The sequence below is a fragment of the Pleurodeles waltl genome, chromosome 3_1 (assembly GCF_031143425.1).
Source record: "Pleurodeles waltl isolate 20211129_DDA chromosome 3_1, aPleWal1.hap1.20221129, whole genome shotgun sequence".
NCBI classification, from domain to species: domain Eukaryota; kingdom Metazoa; phylum Chordata; class Amphibia; order Caudata; family Salamandridae; genus Pleurodeles; species Pleurodeles waltl.
In genome coordinates, this window is record NC_090440.1 from 1671790583 (window position 1) to 1671810255 (window position 19673).

Sequence of the window (19673 nt, forward strand, 5' to 3'; positions counted from 1 at the left end):
TGTTGCTGTGGACACACTGACTAATGTTAGAAATCATGTCTTTTCATAAATATGTACCAAGGGAGACGGAGGACGTGACAACCACCTGTCTACCATCCACTGCCAGACCTTCAGTCTATGGAACAATGCCATATAATAATGTATTACTGCATGGATAGGCAAACAATAGTGGACTTATGTTGTCAGTTGGAGCCAGATCTGATGCCAGCGATTAGTTATCCAACCAGCATCTCACCCATTGTACAAGTCATGTCAGTATTGCACTTCCTTGCCACATGGTCCTTCCAACATACAGAGCCCCTATCTGCTGGTATGCCCCAATATGTGTTCAGTCTTGTGTTGAAGGATGTCCTCTCAGCAATGTTGAAACGCCTTGACAGCTATATCCGGTTTCCCCGACATGAGGATTTAGCCCATGTGAAGGCTGACTTTTATGGTTTTGCACGTATCCCACGTGTGGTGGAGGCCATTGATGGCACACATCAACATGCAAGTTATCTGGCAGATCTTTACATTTCACATGTGTGCCCGTTATCCGGGTTCAGCCCATGATGTCTTCATAATGCAGAAGAGCACCATACCCCAGCTGATGTCACAGCTGTAGCCAGAGAGTGCCTGGCTGGTTGGTGAGTCATATCTGTCCTGATTGTGTGTTTTCAATGTCACGTGTACAGTCATGACATGAGTAACTCATTGTTGCACAAATGTTCCATTCCTTAACAGTAGACTCAGCATATCCAAACGGTCCTTGGTTATTGAAGCCACTAAGTAATCCAAGTATGCCAGGGAAAGTCTGCTTCAATGAGGTCCATGTAAGAACACAACGGGTAGTGGAGCTGGCTTTTGGACTCCTGAAGGCCATATTTAGGTGCCTGGACTGTACTGGTGGAGCCCTCCTTTACTCACCCAAAAACATGGTTCAGATCACTGTGGCATGCTGCTTGCTCCACAACATCGCCCTGTGGAAAAATATCCATACATCCCAGAGGAGGGGTTGCCTGCGGTGTCACTGGGTAAGAATCCTGAAATGCCAAGTGAGGATGACAGTGGTGAAGAGGAAGGAGCAGACTTGTGGGAAGATCTCACCAACAGCTACTTTTCATGAGTGTAAGTATGTCATGTGATGGCCTGACTGTGACTGTAGAATGAACTGTAGTTGTGAGAATGTGTGGATTTGAGTGTTTTTGAAACAACTAGGGAGCTGAAACTCTACACTATTCAGCCAAAGTCTGCTTGAAGAGTTAGCTTTTGACATATCTCCGCCTTGATAATGTTGCTTTGTTTCTGTCAGTTTCCTTGCAATGTAATTACATTTCCAGTTGCTTGCTATGTGATTTGTGTTTTCAAGACTCTGGGGGTCATTACAGCCCTGGTCTTTGACCGCCAGGGCTGTTTTGACGGAAGCACCACCAACAGGCTGGCGGTGCTTCCTGGGTAATCTCACCGTCGGGATTGGCGGTTTCCTGCCACTTTAGTCCTGGCGGTTTAAATTCCCCAGGGCAGCGCTGCTTGCAGCGCTGCCCAGGGGATTACGAGTCCCCCTCCCGCCAGCCTTTTCATGGCGTTTTGAACCGCCATGAAAAGGCTGGCGGAAAGGGGAGTCGCGGGGCCCCTGGGGGCCCCTGCACTGCCCATGCCACTGCCCCCTGCCACAGCCCCATGCAGCTTTTCACTGTCTGCATGGCAGACAGTGAAAAGCGCAACGGGTGCAACTGCACCCGTCGCACAGCCACAACACCACCGGCTCCATTTGGAGGCGGCTCCCATGTTGCGGCCAAGATCCCCGCTGGGCCGGCGTGTGGAAACCAGGTTTCCGCCCCCCCCACCGGCCCAGCGGGGATCTCCAAATAGGCCCCGCAGGAGTGTGGCCGCATTGGCGGCTGCACGGCGGTTTTAACTTGCCCGCCAAGGTTGAAATGAGGGCCTATACTCCTTGTTTTGTCTTTGTACCGGTACCTTCACCATGACATCTCAGAGTTGTGACATTGGCAGGTATCTGACATAGCAGACAGTGAAAAGCGCAACGGGTGCAACTGCACCCGTCACACAGCCACAACACTGCCGGCTCCATTTGGAGCCGGCTTCCGTGTTGCGGCCGAGATCCCCGCTGGGCCGGCGTGCGGAAACCAGGTTTCCGCCCCCTGGCCCAGCGAGGATCTCCAAATAGGCCCCGTGGGAGTGTGGCCGCATTGGCGGCTGCCCAGCGGTTTCAACTTGCCCGCCAAGGTTGAAATGAGCGCCTATACTCCTTGTTTTGTCTTTGCCTTCACCATGACATCTCAGAGTTGTGACATTGGCAGGTATCTGATGCTGTTCACATGGATTGTTCTACTTATTGTAGGTCACAGATTTGGGGTGTATCAGACCTGTGCCAAGACAGCTTACACAGTGTTTGGGTGGAAGGTCAGAAGTGCACATTAGACTTGTTACATCACGTGTGTCATCATGTGAGCATGAAATATGTAATCATAGATTGAAACCAACTCATTTTCTCGTCACATTAGCTAAACACTCTTCTTGTATTACCTGTATGTAGTTCTATATGTATTTCATTATTGCAGGCCACAGTGCCACAGCACTGACATATGTTTGTGTCATATCTCCAGATGCATGGTCATTGGATTATGATGGACATGTGATCAGGAACTGTCATACTGCCATTAGTCTGTCTCAGATTATGTGATGTTGGATCATTTTGGTGTGGTATGTGATAAGTGGGAAGTTGGTGACACCATCCACTTTTATGTTTGCCTATTCCACAGGATAATGTCTGACAAATACCTTCCTTCAGTGGTCTGGGGGCTGTACCTTGGAATATGTATTTTGACTCAGTATGAGTTACACGTCTTGTTTCAAAAAGTCTAGACATATGGACAGCCTATGTGCTGTACCCTGGAATAAAATGTTTGGTGTGACCAGACTCTTGTATGTATATGTTTGTGTGTAATGATTGCAATCCTGAGCAGGACACTGTGTACCTGCAACATATTCCTCCTTGCACAAGTAAGTTATTCCTTCATTATATGGTTCACAAGGTCATGCATCACTATATAGCAATCTATTGAAATTAAGCAAGCAGACAATAAGTTTGTGATGGGTGAATTTATAACAGTGCTATGCAGAAAATACAATTTGGACGGAAAAGAAGAAAAATAAAGTGAAAGTTTCAGTCATGGTGATCACTAGAGTAGATGCCACACCACTGGGTGTCTGAACTCCAGAGTACTCCTCCCATTGGAATTGGTAGGTGGTTAAGGATCAGTCAACAGAGTGAATGAGTGGCACACAGGAATTCCTTTAGGAAGAGCTCACTTGCTGACAGTTGTGGGTGTATTGCCATCCGTACCTCCTGGAAGTCCCAGCTTGTGTTGGGGGGGGTGGAATCTGCTACTGCAGAGGCAGGGGTATCTGGAATGGGTTGTTCGACTGACAGGACCTCCATTACAGTGGCTGGTACTGGTGTTGATGTGCCTGGTGTTGATGAGCCAAAGGAAGGGGAGGAATGGTTTTGAAAAGCCCTGCTCAGGACTGTGTGTATGTCCCTCATCACCCCTCCTGTTAGGGAGGCCAATTTGGTACTGTGGGCCTTTATCTGTTCTTGCGTGTCCCTCTGTAGCTGCTTGATCAGGCCCATCATGCATTGGGACTGCTGATAGAGCCTGAAGATGTTTCTGATGGTGTCTTGGCCAGGAGGAGCTCCAGTGGGCTCACCCCAATGGTCACGTGCCCTTGCCAGAGGGTGCCCTCTCCTACTGGGTTCTGAAACCTCATTGTCCGAAGTGTTGTGTTGCAACTCAGATCCAGGACCGGGGGGCACAAGATGGTAGACACTGTGCTCGGTACACAGGTTGGGGGGCAAATAATTGCCTGTGATGTTGAGGCAACTGGGCAGGGAGGTATTGATGTGGCTACAGTGAGACTCACTGTTGGTGTCTGACCAGGTTGCCAAGATGGGCCAGAACCACCCTTCATGTCCATCCAGATGTCCAGAAGTGTCATCTTCATTGAAGGCTTCATCCTGGGGTGGGCCGGTAATGACAGTCTCTTCTGTGGACTCTGTGTGCCCAGAAGCAGCTTGACGTGTTGTTGTGAAAGATACGTTACTGTAATCTTATTGTGGTACATACCCATGGTATTGGGTGTATTGACATGACATTTGTGAAGCATGCCAGTTCAATTAAAGCCAAGCCGCTGCTGAAATGTGCAGATCATCAACACTTAGGAGGATGGCCTGAGAATGCCATCTATCCACCAGTGCAGGCAAAACAGTGTCAAGGCAAGATATGTGTTTGGCCCTTTTGAAGCCTAGTTGAGTGTGATGCAGGCAGACCCATGAGTTTGTTGTATATGTGACTGGATCCATCATGTGGTCAATGTAGTGTGGATGTGTCTGCTGCCAATACCATTCTGGTTATGCATCTTGAGGCCTTTGAGATCATTGTTTTGCACACTGGGTAAGCTGTACTTCATGTCCTCAAAAGTTTCATCTTGGGTTGGCAGGTCAAGATGAAGCTAGGTAGCCAGGCACTTTGCAGAGTTGAGCATGATCTGCATCTTGGTCACTCCCAGGTGAGTAAGCTCAAATTGGGATTAACAAGCAAGGATATTTGGACACGTGACCACTGTTCTGGTGTTTGGAATTATAGAAACAATGCCTCCTAGGAGTTGCAGTCAAGTCACTCTCCATACTACACACACTTGACAAATGTTCTCCTCCCAGGTGAGTAAACTTCATTTGATACATCAAAAATAGATGGATTTTGTTAAGTGAACACTAGTTTTGTGGTTGGAGTTAAATAAACAGGGACTATTTGGTTTTGCATTCAGGTCACTCCTGCTACTTCCCACCACCATACAAATGGTATCCTCCCAGGTGAGCAAACTTCAATTGAGAGCTAACAGACTTGGGTATTTGGACATGTGAACACTGGGCTTGTGTTTGGAGTTAGAGAGACTCCTGGCCTTAGCAATCATGTAACTCCCCCTACTTAATACACTTGATAAATGTCATCACCGCAGGTGAGAACACTTCATTTGAGCATTGACAAAAAGATCTATTGGGGCATGTGCCCGCTTTGCGGGGGTTTGCAGTGACAGAGACAGTGCCTGCTGGGAGTTTCAGTAATGTCTGTCCCTGAACTAGACACACTGTACAGATGTTATCACCCCAGGTGAGTACACTTCATGTGTGAGTTCCCAAGCAGGAGTCTTTGGAGAAAAGGACACTCGGCTGGTGAGTAAAGAAACAGTGACAGAGCATTGTTGTCTTAGCTGTCGTGTCACTCCCTCTACTATACACACTATACAAATGGCATCCTCCCAGCTGAGTTAACTTACGTTGAGAGTTGCCAAACAGGGGTCTTTTGATGGATGATCACTCTTCTGGTGTTTGGAGTCAGAGAAACAGTGCCTACTGTGAGTTGCAGTCAGGTTAATCCATCTACTTCACACACTTTTCCAATGTTATCCCCCAGGTGAGTAAACTTCATTTGGGAGCTGGCACACAGGGGTCTTTAGACAAAGGAACACTAGACTGGTGTTTGGGGTTATATAAATAGTGCTTCCTGTGAGTTGCAGTCATGTAACTCCCTGTACTACGCACAATATACAAATACTTGTGAGTTTCCAAAGAAGGGTATTTTGAGAAGTAAACACTGGGCTGGTAGTTGGAGTGAGAATAACAGAGCCTCCTGGGAGTTGCTATCATGTTAGTCCCTGTACTACAGACACTATACAAATATTGCCCCACCCCCCCCACCCCCAACCCGGTGAGTACACTTCATTTGGGAGTTTCCAAAAAACTATATTTAGAGAAGTGAATACTAGACTGGTGATTGGAGTGACAGTAACAGAGCTTGCTGGGAACTGAAGTCATGTATCTCCCTGTACAACACTCTCTATACAAATAGTATACCCCAAGTGTGTACACTTCATTTGTGAGTTTCCAAAGAAGGGTATTTAGAGAAGTGAACACTGGACTCTTGGTTGGAGTGACAGTAACAGAGCCTCCTCAGAGTTGCAGTCATGTAACTAACTCCCTGTACTACACACACTATATAAATGGTATCCCCCAGTTGAGTATACTTCATTTTTGAGTTGATAAACAGGGGTATATGGGAAAGTGACCACTGTGCTGGTATTTGAAGTTACAGATACAGGGTCTGCTGGTAATTGCAGTCATGTCACTCTCTCTAGTACACAAACTGTACAAATGGTATCCTCCCAGGAGAGTACACTTCAATTGAGAGTTACCAAACAATGGTATTTGGACAAGGGAACACTGGGCTGGTGGTTGGATTTACAGACACAGGGCCTTCCTGGTCTTAGTAGTCATGTCACTCCCTCTACTTCCCACATTTGGCAAATGGTATCCTCCCTGCTGAGTAAACCTAAATTGAGAGTTGCCATATAAGGGTCTTTGGACAAATAAACACTGTTCTTGTGTTTGGAGTTGCCGAAAAAGTGCCTTCTGTGAGTTGCAGTCAGGTCACTCTCTCTACTACACACACTTGACCAATGTTCTTCCCCAGGTGAGTACACTTCAATTGAGAGTTCACTAACAGATGTATTGATCAATGTGCTAGTGATTGGAGTTACAGGACTAGTGCCTGCTTGGAGTTGTAGTGATGCCAGTGCATGTACTACACACACTTGACAAATGTTATGTCTCCAGGTGTGTACCCTTAAATTGCTAGGTACCAAACAGGGGTATTTGGACAAGTAACCACTGGTCTGGTGTTTGTAGTTATGGAAACATTGCCTGCTGGGAGTTGGAGTCATATCTGTCCCTGTACCACACACACTATACAAATGTGATCACCCCAGGCGAGTACAATTTAGTTGTGAGCTGCCAAATAGAGGTCTTTGGACTGGTAGACATGGGGCTGGTGAGTAGAGTGACAGTAAAAGTGGCAAAAGGTGAGCTGTGGGCATGCATGACATAGGATTTTTGTGAAATTTTTAGGGGTCGAGCGTGCGCAAGTGGTCTGGTCCCTGTTGTAATCATTCTGTGGGCTTTTAACCACACCCACTGCATGCCCATCAGTTTGGTTGCTTCTTGGGCTTGCCTTTTAAAATTCTCCTGATTTTGTTAGTGTAAGGCATGCAGACCTCATGCCTTTTCCGGTGTTTAGCCCTCCTCGAGCGCAACGGTAAAGTATTGAAAACACACAAAGCTCTGTCTTTTCCGTATGGCTTCTGGACTACTTTGTCTTTTAGTTCGTAGGCAGCGCTATCTTGCTGGTTTACTATTGGCGTTAATTTTCAGTGAATAAGCGTATACTTATAGTCAGTGAACTGTAACTACTTACATTTAAATAAATTAATATCCTATAGGAAAAGGTAAATATGTTTACGAAAGTTTGGAACAAAAAATGTCTTACTTTGCAGACGGTCCTGCTAACGAAGGCTGTGTATTTTCTGAAACAGCAGCACAGTTGACGGAGGCATCAAGCGTTCTAGTCCTCTGTTTATACTGAATGACTTGAATATCACAGCCATCTTGGGGCTGTCACCGCCAACTACACCGAATTAACTGTAAATAGGACGTTAACTTCAACATACATAAAGCAACCGTGTTTTACTACTTTTCCCCTGCATAGGTTTTAAAGTACATGAAATATCTGAACATAGTTCACAGGCTCTTTGGCAGTAAAACATTTTCCAGATTATTGGAAATTTGTGTTTTTCAACATAATTTTCTCCTGAAATGTTCTCTGTTGCTACAACGGCCTTTTATTACAAACTGACGTCTTCCTTGATATCTTCAAAGATAAACTCTGCCTCCCTTGCACTCAGGCAACCGTCCACTTTGAGGCTTCATATTTGTAATGGAGGTAAGATTGACAGGGCACCAACATGACCAAAATACCTTCATAATGAGGCAGAATAACTACAAGTTTAATATTTTATCAGTTCCAACAATTCCTGTTAGGGATGAAGACCAACAACTTCCATACCTTTCAGTAGTCTCTCAGAGTGAGTGGTAAGTTAGACATGTCAAGCGGAAGACATTCTAGTAGAACTGCAATCCTGAATACTCGTACATATATCTGATGGAAGCTAAAGCCTGGTCACAACTGTAAAGAAAGTAAACTAAACACTGCTTAAGCCACATTATGATACCATGACCAAAAGCAATTGCCCCCAGAGTAACCACACAACCAAGCTCCACAAAATTTTCACCAACCTCCATTCAAAGACCCCTTGACACTTGTATAATTTCTAAAGAACCTCATGTAGGTGGCCACCTCATTCCCCGTCACCAAGTCAAAGACACCTGGACATTGTATAATTTCTAAAGAACTTCATGTAGGGTGGCCACCTCATTCCCCGTCACCAAGGGTACCACATCCTGGACTTTTATGTGGCAATCTAAGGCATTGCAGGTGTGGTGTTAGGTTGCTTCTGTTGAGTTAACTAGACTAGTACACATGATACCAATAATTTATGAGTTTAAAGTCCAGCATGCCTAATAAACGATGAAGTACACTTCCCTGGGACTGGGCAGTCCGAGAATATCCATGGTACAATCATGTCCTCAAAATGTCAACCCAGACTTGATGAGTACACTAGGCACCATAACTAAGACATGTGAACTGGACATATTGCCCTCTCTGCGATCCCAATCTAAACTATAACCACTAGTATCCCCTGACACAGTTACCGGCATAGACCATAAATCTTCTGTCAGGTAGAATGGCACACAGATGACTCCTCCAAGAAAAGAGCAAGCTACCTAAATGCACACCCTAATTGAAGATCCTAATTGGCCCAAGTCACACATTGTTGCATAGATTACTGGATTTTGAGCGGCAGAATCACCTGCAGTGTGGGAGACTGAGTCTGACCCACTGCAGTTGATGCCTGTCGCCCTAATCTGGGTTTTTCTCCGGCTAACTAGCAGTGCCTCATCTCTACTCAAGGGCAGGGATGATTGAACAGCCGAGTGCATGACATAATTTATTTCTCAGGGAAACCGTGGTCACTCAGGTCTCATCCATTTCTCTCAGTTACATTAGTCTCACATACACAATGACAAATAGAGGCAGTATTTGTTTCAATAAGATTTTAATGAAGCGACTGCATCTTAGATAGCAAAGCATGTGCTGCAATAACCCGGATGATACAGCGTGACAAGATTAAAATTGTGACAAGGAGAGTAAAGCATAGAAATAACGCTACCATATTGTCACTAGAGTCAATAGACTAATTCCTACCTAGGCTATATTAGAGCACAGCATATTAAACTCTAATTCTGCCCTTCAGGTTCCCCTGGGAAGACATCAACCCCCATACCTGAGCAAAGGCCTGAAGTCTGCATAAGAAGCTGTAGCGACGCGTTCAGCAATCAGCATACAGTCGTGGTTCTCTGGCTGGAATCTCCCTCTAACGACTAAGGGACAGGAAAGTGTTTTTATAATAATACAGCTGATGTTCTGAGAAAATGTCCCTACGTAAGAATGTGTGTTTTTCTATGAATGTCAGAGACAAAACTTGTACCATGTTCACCGGCGCAGCCTTGAAAGAATCACAGAGTGAGCAGGAATGTATTGTTTAAGAAAGTAGTGCTGGCCTAGGCAAAAACAGCTAGATAGAGAGAAATAAAACAAGACAGCATAAGTGGCTATTATAAGAATAATAAACTAAAATAACGTACATGGAGCTACAACTAAAATGGGTACACAACAACATAATCACCAGCCCCACCTCACTTTTTCACTCCCCCACATCTTCAATGGTTCCTACAAGCATTCTAACCAGCTTTGCTTTGCAACCTACCAAACACTCCACAGGCCTATTTGTCACCATCCCTTTAATCCTTCTCTCAATTCACTGTCTTGTTCATGCTCTGCTTGCTCCTAACACAGTCTTACAACATGTCAAGGTTTGACAATAAATCAGAAATAATGATTTAGTGGTTAGTAGGTTTGGAGAAAAAATTCACAGCTCCCCTTGGGTAACTGAGCCATGATGATGTGGTGATATAGACTATGCAACCGTAATAATCTTAAACTAGCTCAGCAATCTGATTTTCAATATATTGTTTTTTTGTCACTCCAATGATCAAAGCCCTTTTTATGTCAAGCACAAGCTCTTTGATCTATTGTAAGTATTGTGGGATTTTAACCGCATCCACTTTACACCCATCACTTTGACTCGTTCGTGGGCTTGCCTTTCGAAACCATTTGTTATCATTGGTAAATGCTTTATGTTTGTTCCTCCTTGGGGAGGTTTTGTTACCGCCTTGCAGACTGACCCTGTTACATGGATAATTGCACGATTGCCGATATGTTTGACTGTGAGCAAACTTCTTTTTTGTGTCTCTCCTTCATGCTCATGGCAGCCATGGCACTTTGAATCAGCTTGCTTATGTCTACTAATGTGTTACTTTTCATTTTCAATGCAATTTTCAAATACGGCAGGAAAAGAAAGTCCAGTTAGGAATTTACAATGCCAATATCTCTAACTGGAGCAAATGCAAGACCCATTGTATTGAAAATGCTTGTTAGTGTTGTGCCTTCCAGACTCCACTCCCCTAGGCATTCCTGTGGATGCAGGATGGCCAAGACCTTCTCCTCCCATGGAACAAAAAGTACTAGGGCACTGGGAGGGCCACCTCCAGCCTTCTTGGCATGCAGTTGGTGCCTGGAGACCAGGGAATGGACCTTGCCCCTAGGGTCATTCTACCTCTTCCTAATGCCATCCTTTGTGCTATAGGTGGTGCCTACAGCATTCACTCTGTCAACTATCCTGTCACACATTTCCATCTTCATACTGAGAGGAATGTGTTGGATATGTGCTCCAAACAATTGTGGCTCTACTCTTATGATTTCATCCACCATGACTCATAACTCATCTTCAGAAAAATGGGGATTTTTGGAGCATGACATGATGGAACACAGAACAAACGGGTGACAGTGACTTACTAAACAGGGGAAGTGCAATTGAGTGTGAATGGACAAAAGTGTGTGCAGGGTGTTTAATGGGATGGTGAAAAAAGGGATGCCTAATCTATATACTTTACTAAGCAATGTGCCCGGGCTTTGTTGTCTTGCAGTGTAAATGCAAAGGATTGTGGTCTGTGAAGGGGTGTGTTTTATAGTGTCCTTTGCAGGTGTGTCCAATGTGGCAATGTATGTCAGCTGTGTTGTTTTCATTTTCATCCAATGTGCACTTGTGTATTACTTTGGTGACTGCGGACCACTGTGGTTCAGACTGCCATTGGATGACCACCATGGGGGTCTGCCATGGCAACTCTGTGCTTGTTGGCGCTGGAGGTCGGACCGTTTATTTCCAGGCCTCTGCGCTGTGGGCTGTCTGCCTTTTTTGGTTACTGGTCAGCAGTCCTGCCCGTATAACTTGTAACAGGGCAATCTTTTTACGACCGCCAACATGGTGGTCTGGTAGTCTGACCGCCAAATCGTAATGAGGCCCTAAGACTATTTGAAGAAGGTATTGGACGCTAAAATGGTCAAATTCACACTATCCACATCAAAACAAAGCATTTCACACAAGGTATTAGAAATTAAAAAATGTACATACCAATCAATATTCCATAGTCACACTTTTTAAATATCAAACTAACTATAATTTTATCTAAAAACAAACTATTCTAACATACAACCCTTTACATACTCATTTAAACTTTCAAAAATAAAAGTAATATTTTAACTACTATGCAAAACGAATATGTTGTTGAAAAAGATTATTTAAATATAATTTATATATATAATATATTTTATAAAGTTTTTTCAATTAGTTTAAAAATGTAATTAAAAATACAATTTTAATCAAAAAGTTTTACGCAATTTTAAATATGTTTTAAATAAATATAAAATGTAAAATGTTTGGCATAAATTTATTTCTAAGTATTCCACTTTATGAAAATATGTCATATGTTTTTATAATTTTATAATACTAATTGTTCCTTATTTAAAAACATTATTTAACACCATTTTTATATAGCTTAAATAACATCAAATTAAAATATATTAAAACTATTAATATATCAAAATAAACTTAAACATTCAAAGTTAATAATGTGCAGCTCTTTAAATTTATCAACTTAGAATTTTAATTTAAAACATAAGATTTTTTTTAAATCTCCCCACCAGTACCCTCTAAAATCTCTTACCTAAAAAAGTATTCAGCAATTAATTATAGACATTAAAACAAGTAAAAATATAAAATTCAACAAGCTCATGACAAGAAAATTATCTTACTAAAAACATAAAAAATGATAATCATATACAATCAAATACAATAAATTACATATTAACTAACAACATTACATACAACAATATTTTCTGCATCAATATTTTTACAATATTAAAAACAACATTACAAATTATATTTTACCTTTGATATTACTGTCACCATTATTTTTTATTTCCCAATATATTTTACACTTTTTTTGTTTTCCTGATATTTTGACCAAACACCTTACAGGTGGGTCTGTTTGCGTCCAGACTAATGGCTCAATTACAAAATGATTACAGTTGGAGGCAGGATCAAAGAACTGTTATGATGGATCAGAGGAGAAAACCATTCAGAGACAGAAAAAGTTAAACTGAACCTACTTTTTTGGATGATATCAGGAGATCTAGACCGTACAAATGACTTACAGAGAAGGCTAATGCTTTGCTCAAAGAGTCATGGGCTCTAGGAACAAGGGGGAGATACAGGGGGTAATTGAACATTTGGTTACATTGGTGAATAGAAAGCACTGTGCATAACTTGGAAGCTTCTGATGTATTGGTGATTTTTGACAACTTTATTTGAAAAAGGATTATAGAACAGGGAACCAATACAAATCTGTAGCAGTTAATTTTTTAGTGAGAGAAAGTCAATTTTTAGGAGGTCTTAGTGTGTAGATTATTGAATGGAATGAGATTTTAGAGACCCCTGAAAGCAAGATATAGTTTGATCTGGTAAACAGGCAGGATATTAAGCTTATTTGAGGCATTCCAATATAGGGCCTTATTATGATTTTGGCGGTCCTACCGCCAGACCGCCAATACAACGCTGGGGAGGATCCAGCCAAACCAGCAGCCTCCCCGCCGCCATATTATGATCTCATCACCATGCTGGTGATGAGCCTGCAGTGGTGACACTGCGGCGGCATGCTTTGGTCCATTAAGTTGGCCAGGAAACATGCCACCACCGTGCAGTGCCAAAAGCACTTTGGGCTCACTGTGTGCCATGAACAATGTTGTGAATAGCACACAGTGCGCACCAACAGTATAGGCATGGGGGGCACAATATGTGCCCCCAGCCATACTGTCCAACAGCAAACCCACCCAGTGGCCCTGGTTGGGGCACCTTCCCTGCCAATCAGCATAGCTTTTTATGACAGGGTCCCCACCATGAAAAGCTAGGGGGAATGGCAGGTTTTAATCAGCATGGCAGTACAAGCCTCAGCACTGCCGCAGCTGACCATGGCATTCCCCACTGCTGCCACAGCAGGATCGATGATCCTGGTAGTGGCAGCGGGCTTGTGGTGGTCTGGCCATCAGGATCCTAATCTGACAATCGGAACTCAAAGGATATGGTTGCCTGACCGTCACCATGAGTATGGGGGTCCTATGACCACTGTACTCCTAATCAGGCCCTTAGTTAGTTTGTAAATCAAGGGGCTGATCATGAGTTTGGCAGACGGAAACATCGGTCTGCCACACTCCGGTCGGGAGGTTGTTGTGCTGGTGACCTCCCCACTGGCCCCATTATGACTTTTCCTCTGGGTTGACCATCATAATAGAGCCGGCGGCAATGCTTCCACACGCATGGGTCACCAGCACCCTCAAAATGCACACTGTCTGCACAGCAGACAGTGCCCATTTCGAGGCTGCTGGGCGTGGGGAGCCCTGCACTGTCCATGGGGACGGGCAGTGCAGGGCTCTTCCTGTGGCCTCCTGCACTTGTATTTGTATTTAGTATTTATAAAGCGCATTCCGGCCGAGGCATCGAAGCGCTAAGAAGGTAGGAGACAAGTCCACAAAGTAAAGACCAGCCTTTTTGTGACAGTGGAACTGGCATGAAAAGATTGGTGGAGAACAAGGTTGCAATCAGCAGGGCGGCACTGACTTTAGCACTGTCCTGGCTGATTACAACCATAGGATAACTGATCCTGGCAGGGACGGTGAAGGTTGGTGGGACTGCCTGCCTATCTTATAGTGTGGCGGTCAGACAACCACAGCTGCAGCGGTCTGACCACCACTGTGAGGTTGCCGGTCTTAGGACCACCAGCCTCGTAATAAGGCCCTCAATATTGTTGAGTTGAAATTTTGCATCTTTATCATTCTTCAGTTTTTTCACAAGGGTTGCAGATGGCTGTCCTTTAGAGTTGAGTAGTAGATTTTATAATCTGAATGGAGTGTTGCATGAAGTGTGCAGGAGACTAGAAATGCTGAGTGAGACAATATTTAACTTAAGTTTGAAGAGTATCCAAATGTGTGTGTCTTAAGATATATTGAAGTGCATTAGAAAATAATGTTGGTGTTCAGGCCAGACTGAGGGCCTGATTACGAGGCTGGCGGTCTTGAGACTGCCAGCCTCGCTGTGGTGGTCAGGACCACCACTGCTGTGGTGGTCTGATTGCTACATTACGATGCTACATTACGACCCTGGCCGTCAGACCACCAGGGTACCGGCATGTTCGGTGATCTCGACGGGATGACGGTAGAAGAGATCGGAATCAGCCAGTGTGGCGCTGCATGCATTGCCGCCCTGCTGATTATCACCTGGTTCTCCGCCAGCCTTTTCATGGCGGCATCACCACCATGAAAAAGCTGGCAGAGAACAGGTTCAGGTGGCTGCAGGGGGGCCCCTGCACTGCCCATGCACTTAGAAGATGAGCACCATTTTGGCCTCTCCCAGGTTTAATGCCCAATGCCCTCCCTGGGAGGGGACCTGAGGGGGCCAGGCTTGATCATTAACAACTGCAGCCCTTTGAAAAGTTAGTAAGTGGCACTAATGCTTCAGATGGGTCAATATAAGTGAGAACTATACTCCTTTAGAAGTGTAGGAAAACTACAAACTACAAGGTACCTAGTGACATTCCAGAAGCTGTGATGAAACTGCTCACAGGGTGTAAGATGCCACGAATAAGTGACAAGCTGTCTGCTACTCATTCCTTGGGAGCTATATCTCTTCTGAATTACTTCCGTGGCTGGTGTTAAGCAGTAGCAAATGCCCAGTATTCGCCAGTGACTTCATACACTTCCTGACGGTGCTAGTCACAAAGGTAAACTTACAAATGAACACATCTACTCATGTAACTTTAATCTTAGACTGTGTGGGAAATGTACTACTTTAGGCTTTTCTCTCTTTATGAGCTTAAATTTAATACAAAGTGTAGGCTTACTTGTCTCCGTTCCCTGGAACCAGAGGCAAACCCCTGAAAACATGAGTGTAAATTTGCAACTTGTAGCTTTTCAATTGTTGGCTGGGCTCTTCATCAATGGGGCAGAGATTTCATATGAGAAGTAAAAATAAGTGAAAAGTTAAAATGTTTATAAAGTTGAAAAAACGTAATTCTTAAAATAGGGATTCTTTCCTTTATGTAACGTGCTTAATGAATATTATTGTGATGTATTGATTACTTATTTGATGATTAATTTCTATCAAAAATTCAAATGACTGAGAGTAATTATTTTATTTTGTGATTTTAATAAAGATAAACTACTGAAAATATTTGAAGAATAAAACCCATTAACTTATACCAAACTCTCTTTATTGACTGAAATAGAATTTCGAAATTGTTATGGTAAAACTAATGTGATGTACAGCTCCTGATTAATCTTGCCAAAGATCGATTGATCTGAGTTGAAGATACCGGGGTTTCCTGGATGAGTTGTTTGATTTTCTGTAAACCTGGATTTTAAATAAAAAAATACGGCTCCAGCAGATGTATATAATGAAGTGACATCAAGTGTAATGAAGAGGTACTTATGTTTCCAGTGTATCCATGCTAATCTACTCACGAAGCCCTTAGTGTCTCTGATGTAACACAGAAGGGTTTGTACAAACAGCAGTAATTAATGTAATTAATGGTCAATATAGGTGGATGTGTGCTCAAAATACCTTATAGTTACCTTAGGGCGCGAGTTATAGTTACTTGAAATAACTCTAACTACAACTATAACTGCTGAATGTCTAAGATTTTGTGCGAGTAAATTCAGAACCTAACTATAACATCCCTGCAACCTTTGTTTCTCTCAGTGAATTTCAACATTTTTTTTAGCATACACAGACGTGAATATATGCAGCACCACACACAGGCTTTGCCTGTATGCGGCGGGGTTTGGGTAGAGGGCCTGGATGGCCAGGCCCAGCGAGCAACCCTTCTGCATGCACCTAAACCCACACTGCGCATGCACCCAAAGCCTTAAGCAGTGCGCAGTATGAGTTTGGATACAATGGGTGGGTTTATTTACAATTTCTCTCTGGATTTGCGAATCCTCAAGGGACCCCTCTATGTGTCCTATGGTGGCAGGATACCTGTACCCTGACCCCTTATGTGTTTTTTCTCTCTTTTTTCACACCTGCGAGCCGATGCGACAAACAAAACGATGGCCCCAACAATTCTGTCAGGCTGCGGCCAGCCAATCAGAGTCTTCTTGTGGCGCGTGGATCTGTGGAGGATCTGCGTCCCTCTATAGCTATATTATGTGGTCTTAAATTTCTCCAAAACTACTGAACGGATTTACACCAAAAGTGTGATCTGTGCAACAGAATCTACCTTCATGCCAAAATTGGTGTAATTTCGTTCAGTGGTTTGGGCTGTCGGCATGTCTAAAGGTCCTATGGAAAAATGAATGAGGAATACGTGTTGGAGGACCCCCCCTTTTTCAAGGCCCCCGGTTGACAGATCACCCCAAAACTTTCAAGACAGAAGCTGAACTTAGCAAAGAATACATTTTGAAAATTTCGAGAAGATTCATCAAACAGCGCCAAAGTTATTAGCAAAATAAAAAATGCTTTTTCTATACAGTAGAAACTAAGGCCCTGATTTATACTTTGTGATGCTAAACTGCACTAACGCAGTTTAGCATCAAAACGTTTACCCCCGGCTAGCGACATCCCAAGATGCCGGCCGGGTGTCATATTTGTGGTATGACAGTAGCCGCGGTAAAATCCCATGGACATGACTCCTGTCTTAATGAAGACAGGAGTCATGCCCACCACCCCAATGACCATGCCCAGGTGACATATGTCCCCTGGGCATGGCCATTGGGCCCAGTGCCATGTAAGGGGGCCCAAGTTAGGCCCCCCCTATGGCAATACAAAAAATAAAATAAAATACTTACCTCTACTCACCTATACTTACCTGGGATGGGGTCCCCCATCTTCCGCTGTCCCTCTGGTGTCTGTAGGCTCTTTCCATGGTCCCCTAATGCCTGCCCTGACCCAGGCTTTATAAATGGCGCTAAGAAAGCTTAGCACCATTATTTAAGGCCTCCATACCCACGTACTTGATTTTAGCATGGAGGATATCTTCATTTTTTGCCAGGAACACCTACCTTGCATCTCATTCATGCAAGGTAGTTTTGGGCAGGCAAAAAAATAATTTAACTCCAATATTTTGGTGCTAGACATGTCTAGCACCAAAATAGAAATATGGAGTTAAGTTTGCGCTGAATTAGCGTAAAGAAAAATGACGCTAATCCAGCGCAAACAGAGTATAAATATGCCCCTAGGTTCCAACTATAATTACCTAGTTAGGTAACATATATATATATATATACATATATATATATATATTTTTATATATATATATATATATATATGTATATATATGTACACTCACTTAAAAATGTTCAAAATCATAGAAATTCACCTGTTTTAGTCAGAGTTATTTCAAGTAACTATAACTCGTGCCTCTAGGTAACTCTAACTCATGCTCCACCATGCACAGTTTTTAGGAATATTTTTACAGCAAATATTACAGTGATATTATCAATGATGTTATAAAATATGTCACTAGAGCTGTAATATCTGGACTAATCAGCAATGCATGGCAAAGGTGCAAGTTATAATTATTTTAAGACACAGGTTCTAGTTACTTGAAATACCACTAGTTATAACAGGTGAATTTCCATGGTTTTGTACATCTAAAGTGTGAGCCTAGTTATACCATCCTCATAACCTTAGGTGTTTTAAGTGAATTTCTATGTTTTTTTAATTCTATTTCCTAACTACAATGTCCTTTAACCTTTGTTTTTTTTTTTTCAGTGAATTTCTATTTGTTTAACGCAAAGTAATTTTATTTACTATACGCTAATCCAAAGACTGCCTTACACAGCCTTTGGCCATGCGCAGGCAGGGTTGGTCGCAGGGCCTGGCCCATGGCCAAACCATGCGGCCAACCACCCAACCCCGCACCACTTAGAATAAGACATGTTCTGACAAATTGAAATACATTTATTTGACAAGTACAAAGAGTGAGATAACCTTTCTGTATGTACCTTAAATATTTGTTAAAGTGGGAAATGGCAAATGACACACCTAGACTGGAACCCTCAACCTTTTGTGTGAGAATCTGAGACCTTAACCACTAGCCAGAGGTGCTTTCTTACTAGCAAGGTCCAGACATCTCTATGATATTGAATCCAAAGATTGTGATGAGAAAAAGATGTAAATGTTCCATCACTGAGAATGTTTAACGTTCAAAACATGAGTAAATAAACAAACTCACTGCCATGAGATACCAGGATTTGAACCTTCAACCTGCTGAGTGACAGTCCAAAAGCTTTACCAGTAGGCCAGAGGTGACTCTGTTCTGCTGTGCTTCAAAAGGTTACTATGACAATTCAACCAAACATCTTTCTAGTGAGACGCTTTGAAGTCACTGTATGGAGAGACCATTGCAATAACAATCTCTCTCTCTCTCCCTTGTCCGTCCCTTAAGGCTCCTGCGGTCCCACAGGCCCCTGTCTCCATTGTTCTCACCTGCAGGAAACTCCTTTAAATAACATGATAATTATAACCTTATAGTGCCCATGGAGGTGGTGATGCCTGGGGTATGGGGGAGCCTCCGCGACACCCTGCCTACTTGTTGTATTGCCCCATGGAGGTGATGGTGGAAGGTGGCAGTCCCTGGGGCATGAGGGCCATGTGGCCCCCTGCATATTCTTTAATCACAGCCCCAGGGAGGTGGTGGTCCCTGGGGCTACTAAAAGCCCCCTTCCTTTTTTGAGCATGGCCCACCTGGGGTCCGAAGCATTAAGTAACACAGTAGACAGTATATTTTTATTTTAAATCACAGAGAAATCCCTAGTCCGAGACTATAGGTTAGGGTAAACATACCTTGTCCCTTTTTTTTGCAACTTTTTTTTAGGGCACCGGCTGAAGCCGAGTCCCAAAATGGCTGCCATCACTTCCTGTTTGAAGTATTGGCAGCCAATCAGATCTCAGGAGGAGATCTCCCTGGATCTGTGGCCCTAAACATACAAATGTCTTTCCCTTTAATATCTCAAAAACTACTGAACCGATTTATACCAAATAAACAAAAAAGTGATCTGCAGACCAACAGCTATCATTTTGCCAAATTTAGTGTAATTCCATACAGCGGTTCAGGTTGCAGACGTGTCTAAATAGTTTATGGAAATTAACATGGGAGACACAATTGTTTTGATCCCACCCTCCTTCTTCCAGCTCCCACTTGACGGATC